This window comes from Terrapene carolina, unplaced genomic scaffold (genome assembly GCF_002925995.2).
Source record: "Terrapene carolina triunguis isolate 2854851 unplaced genomic scaffold, T_m_triunguis-2.0 Scaffold96, whole genome shotgun sequence".
Taxonomy (NCBI): domain Eukaryota; kingdom Metazoa; phylum Chordata; order Testudines; family Emydidae; genus Terrapene; species Terrapene triunguis.
The window spans coordinates 38005574-38011573 of record NW_020664447.1 but is presented as its reverse complement, the minus strand read 5'-3'; positions in this window follow the sequence as shown (position 1 = coordinate 38011573).

Here is a 6000-nt window from a genome sequence, read left to right as displayed (position 1 = left end):
CCCACCTGTAAAGCCAGGCGCCTTACTCTCTGTGAGACCAACTGTACTGGGTTCTGAGGGAGCCATAAAAATAACCTAAAATGGCTTTTCTGTTCCTAAAATTGTCACAGTTTTAAAGACTTGCATCTTGTACCCTTTCGGGGCTGGAATCCAGTGCTGGGTCCCATGGTTATGGTGGGCACCTCCCTCTTTCCAATGGTATAAAAAAATCACCTTTTTGGACATGATAACAGACTTTAAAAATTATATTATTTGTATGTATAGCAAAGTTGTCACGGATCCAGTGTTGAATCTTGCCCATCCTGGACCTGGGGTAATTTTGGGGCAGAAAGGAGGAAACATTTCTCTGGCAGGTTAACTTTTTTAAATGGCAGTCATTTGTAGCTGTTGGAATGTTGGAATCTGTCCTGGGGGAGCTACTGTGTGGGCAGAGGGTAGATGAAGTGGTCAAAGATGCATGATAAATGTATTTAGCAACTGGATATCACCATAGCATATGTGGCAGTTGCATGAGCATGCATACACACTGTAGTGCCTTGCCAGTTCATACGAATGACTGGGAAATCCATTGTGAGGTGTTCATTTTTGCTGACTAGTGCAATTTTACAATTCCTATGAAAGCCCAGGGATGTCTTTCCATTGCCTTTAATGGGATTTTATTAGGCATTAAGTGAACAAATAGTTAAAAGAAAAGCAAGGCTGCTGCGTTACTCAGCAGTACAACTTGGACAACTTTAGTTTTAATTATTTCTGAGAATACTTCATAATCAACTTGCACAAAGTCAATATTTTGTAAAAAAACTGTGGTCTTAGTGAGCTGCAACTTTGATCTAGAATCTGCTATTAAACCTTTGCTGAGAGAGGGAGGGGCGAGAGTGTCATTTTCTGTGTGAACTATAAAGCATACTGATTAGTGAAGTGTGGGTTAGCAAGGTCCTTCTGTACATTCGTTATGATGTTTTTCTCAAGTGTTAATAAAAGAAAAGGCAACAAAGCTGGTAAGGGTCTTTGAGGACCTGACATATGAAAGGAGACTAAATATGTATAGCCTGAGGGGAAAAAAGAGATTGAAAGGAGACATCACAGTCTACAAATATCTACAAGGAGTCAGCGAGATCAGTGGGGAGGGAAAGGGGGAAGATTGGTGTAGGGAGGGATAAGTAGGAGCAAGGGCATGAAGATGCATAAAGAAAACCTTTAGGATGAAAAATCTACTGTGCCTTACATCCCATGGACTTAGGGGGGTAGCATGGTGCTTAAATCTGCTCAGGGATGGCTCTTTAGACTTTACAGAAGAAGGAATTATTCTTCTCTTGCAGTGCGAATGCTTGAGGTACGGAAACCAGTGTCTGAGGGTATCTGCAGAGGCTCCATCCCAGGAGATTTTCAAAGGCAGGCTGGATAAAGCAACCCTGGTGAATATTCAGTAGGGAAAATCCTGCGGATTGCAGAGGGCAGCACGTGCTGAGGTGCCAGGTCTTTTATTATCTATGGTTCCATGATTACTGGTAGTAAAGGCACTTTAATAACAAAGCTGTTAACAGCTTTATTTATGCCAAAGCTGCTTTCCAAGAAGAGGAAATCGGTCATGTCGACGCTGAATGCAAATGCAAGGCTCAAAGCTCAATCTTTCCTTTGGATTTTCCTTTCTTTTTACACAGAGACCACGGTGTTCTACTTAGTGAAGGTATTGCTTTGTTTCTGTGGAATCCAAGAGCAGGAACACCTTAATATAGTAATGCAGCCACTTTCTGGGAACTGTTTGCTTGGCCACTGTGGGGAGGGGAGGATGTGTCACATGACATTGGCCTGCAGAGATGCCATGAGTGACGCACTGTGCCATCTCTGGCAAAGAGTCAAGAGGCGGTTGCTAAACTGGTTTCCTTTACCCCAGGACACATCACGCCTGTGACACGACATAGCCCCCAACGCCCTGGGAACAAGAATTCACGCCCAAACCTTGTCTCCTGGGGATGAAAAATGCTCTGCCACCGGATTCACTAGATCTGTTTAATAATATAGATGTAGAGAAAGAAAAGTACATGCAACCAATTCTTCATTCTGTTTGATGGTTACAGATTTACTGTTGGTAACACTCGGGTCACTATACTGACTCTTCCATAGTCAGATAATTTGGTGCACATATGATAAACCACAGTTTGCTATGCTACTTTATAGAAAGCTGTGTTAACCCTTTGAGTTAAAGGAATATATGAAACTGTGCCAATTTATGGATGACACCTGGAAACTGGGAGTGTTAAGAGGGGCAGGATGGGGAGTTTAGCATGAAGGTTCTAGATCTGGGTGGAGTAGTTAAGCATTCAGAGACAGGTGGGAGGGTGAGGAACCTTCAGTAGGTCTGAGAAGGTGCTCCATGGTTCCAGGCATGTAAAAGGGTGGGGTGCACTTTGCAGATGTTCTGAGTGTTAAGATCTTCCATTGTTTTTTAATTTTTAGAAGTCTGTGTGAGCTGGGGTGGGTGAGGTGCTTTTGGTTAGGCAGACATGAACAGTCTAGACCTGCAGAAAGCACCTGTTATCTCAAATCATAGACCACTTTCCCAAAGCCTATTAGTGCCCTGGGGTGGGAGGTCAAATGTCTGAAACCTGACACACACTGTTCCTGGCAGCCTGAAAGGGGTTGTGTTCTCTTCCCTGGTACAACATACAAGGATGCTGTCAGTGACTAGTTGTCCTGAAAGTAAGAAAATGACAGCAAAGACCAGCACCAGCATTGTGCACCCAGTTAGTTCTGCCAATATGCCACTCCTGGGCTGAAACTGCTCATTGAGCCAAACTATGCAGTGGGTTTTAGATTTGGACAATTAGGGCCTAAGATGAGCCAAGTCCTTCAAATTTATTTTTAATCATAACGTTTGTATAAGGCACAAAGCAGCTCCTTATCGGAATGTTTTCAATACAGTGCAAAGTCCTTCAGTCAGATTTATCAGGCAGATCTTGATGTGACCCTCCTATCTAAACAATCAGATTTTCCTAAAAGGTGGGCACAGGATAGGCAAGCAGGGTGAGATTTACTGAGGGAGGGAGGCAGCTGAGAATGAAGAGAGGCTGCTAGGAGCTGAACCAGTGGGGACTGAGGCAACATCGATGATATGGTGATGCAACATCCTACTGTTGTGAGGCAACAAAAAGGCACTCAGGTACTTGGTGACGAGTGCCCTAGAATTGCCTGAAGATATGTAAAATAAGCAAACAAATTTGTCCTTCAGGATAAAGAGCGAGAAGTAGCAACCCTCCTGAGTCTGATTTCTCAGTGAGTATGAATGCGCTCAACTGCGGGCCACTCAGAGGTCTATTGACAGCGCATCACATCTCCTGGCCTGTACTTGTCCTGTGTGTCCAGACCAGCCTAGGCTAGACATCCTGCAGAGACACCACACTCAGTTCTGCAGAAGGAAACTGAAGGAAGACAACTCTGAATCAGTCTGTTGACCCCAACAACCAACTTCTGTGGGGGAAGGAAATGAGACAGTTTTGTGAAGTGGCGAGGACTCTCAGCTGGGACGAGAGTGGAATCTATTGGGGTAGCATCTGATGCTTTAGTATGTGAACAGTTGTACAGTAAGTCTTCGTAAGAAGTAAAACTTTGTTCCAAACACCTCAGAATTCTGGGGCATTCACAATCATTGATCCATACCAGACGTCTGCAGCCCCATCTATGATTATAAGGCAATATTCACATCAGGGTTCAGTTTTCTGATTTACTACTTCCCAGATTATTAAAGATAGCAGAGCAGGCTGCAGAGTGGCCAAGTGAGATGCCGGCGTTCTTGTGGGTAGCTTGGGGGTTAAGAACAACAGTGATTGCAATCTGGGGTGGGAGCGTACTGAGGAGAGTGGGTAGATTCTAGCAGCTAAATTTCAGTTAGTTAATTGAACCTCCCAACTCTGAGTAAAACCTTTGCATTGGCTTGTATTTTCCTGATATTATGAGTTTTGTTTACAATCAATAGGCCACAAAAAGCCATATAACCAAGGGTTACATTACCTCCAAAATGAAAGCAGAGAGCACAAATGCTGTGATGGCTGCACTGTGGTATCACAACACCCATTCTACAGTCCCTGCAGTCTGAGCATGCAGAGTGCTACCCACTCATTCGTGGTAGAAGGCAAAGCTGTGCTCTAGCACCTTCCAGCTGGCTCTAAGCCTTCCCTAGAAATCTCAAAAGACTAAATCTTAAACACGCTTCCATGCCTGCTTAAGGCCAAAAATACTCAGAGGCACTGATACATTTCCATTGCGCTGGAGGGCCAGGCAGCAGAGTTCACACACAGAGTCCCCCTCCTTCCCAATGCACTGTGGAGCAGACATCTGGGGCAATCCTGGACAACATGGTGGAGGATAGGAGGATTGTGTGTGTGTGGGGGGGGTCATGCACAAAAGCCCAAAGCCTGGGAATCAGCACACAGATTGAACAGTGGGGAGTGGTTGTGGATCCACGCTGAGGCTGCAGTAACCCCTGTGCCGATTGTAACACTGCTCCTGAAGTGGCACTGATTCATGGATCCATTAGTGAGAGATTCACTGTCCCCAGCCCTCCCTTGGCCCAGCCTCGCCACCCCTTTGCTGCCCTTAATGCAGTAGTTGCTCATAGCACCGCTGAGGCAGGGCCGCCCAGAGGGGGGGGGGCAAGTGGGGCAATTTGCCCCAGGCCCCGGGCCCCACAGGGGCCCCCACGAGAATATAGTATTCTATAGTATTGCAACATTTTTTATGGAAGGGGCCCCCAAAATTGCTTTGCCCCAGGCCCCCTGAATCCTCTGGGCAGCCCTGCGCTGAGGAGCTGGGTTCCACAGGATGAGCCTCTAAATCTTGCTTTGTGCCAATGCAGCAGACCACGGTGCTGGTTCTGCAGTGTATGGAGCCCCCTGCATTCCAGAGAAGGAACTCAGATTTGGTTCAGAGGGAACTCACAAAGACCCAACCCATGTTGGAAGGGAGCAGCAGAGGGGGTCCATTAGCCACTGGTAGCTAGCCTGGAGCTTGCTACACAGCTCTGGGTGCCCTAAATTACACAGTGGCGAAGGGCTTTCCTTTCCCCACTCCTGCATTTCAGCACAATTTTCTCAGAAAAAAAGCCTCCAGGTTTTCATTTTTCAAGGTTTGGCCTAAAGTGACTTCAGAACAACACAGAGTCATTTTAGACCCTTGGCTGCTTCAAGGGGGAATTATGTCTACATACAGAAGAGTTTGGGGCTGTAGTTAGACGGTCTCATTGCATAAGATAAGAAGGCAGCCCACTCTGCTCTCAGCAACAACCTAAAAATAGAGCAGACGTAAGAGGCATTGTCGAGCCTGAGATTTAAAGGGGTGATGTTAGCACATGATAGCTAACATCACACCTGAAATCCTAGTCTAGACAAAGCTAGAGCCTCTTTCCTTGACAGTGCTGGTCAGGGTTCTTAGCTACCATTTAAAAAAACCCATCATGAAATCGTTAGCTCTCTCACTGGTCTAGCTCCTGTGGACGGGCAGAAGAGAGCTCAGTTTAGCATCCCAGCCAAAGGATGGAACCTCTAGTAATGCACTTACCTCCCTTTTATACTGTCCACCAGCCAGCTGCCCTCTGTGGGAGGTGAGACCACAATCTTCTGTCACAGAGGCAAGAGGGCAGCCACACTGACACTTATGGTGATAGCCATAAATTGATGTTAAAAGCACCCAAGTAATAGGATCAGAATGTAAAGGCAGACCTTTGAAAGCTCGTTTTCAAGTACTTATCAGCAGGATTAGAGGATTGCGGGCTCTTAGCTGTGAGCTTTGCAGATGTTTGGGAGCGGGAGGCTAAAGCTACAGCATGTGAAAAGTTGATCAGTTTTGACTTTCTCCTGCACTAAGATTACTTTTCTCACAACAAAGTGGTTCTTCCAAACACTAAGTTCAAAGGACTGTATGGGCCTGAGCCTAGCATATTGTTTACATAGCTCACAGTTATGATGAGCAGCTGTCTTGGTTATTTTGAGTCTCAGGTTATAAACA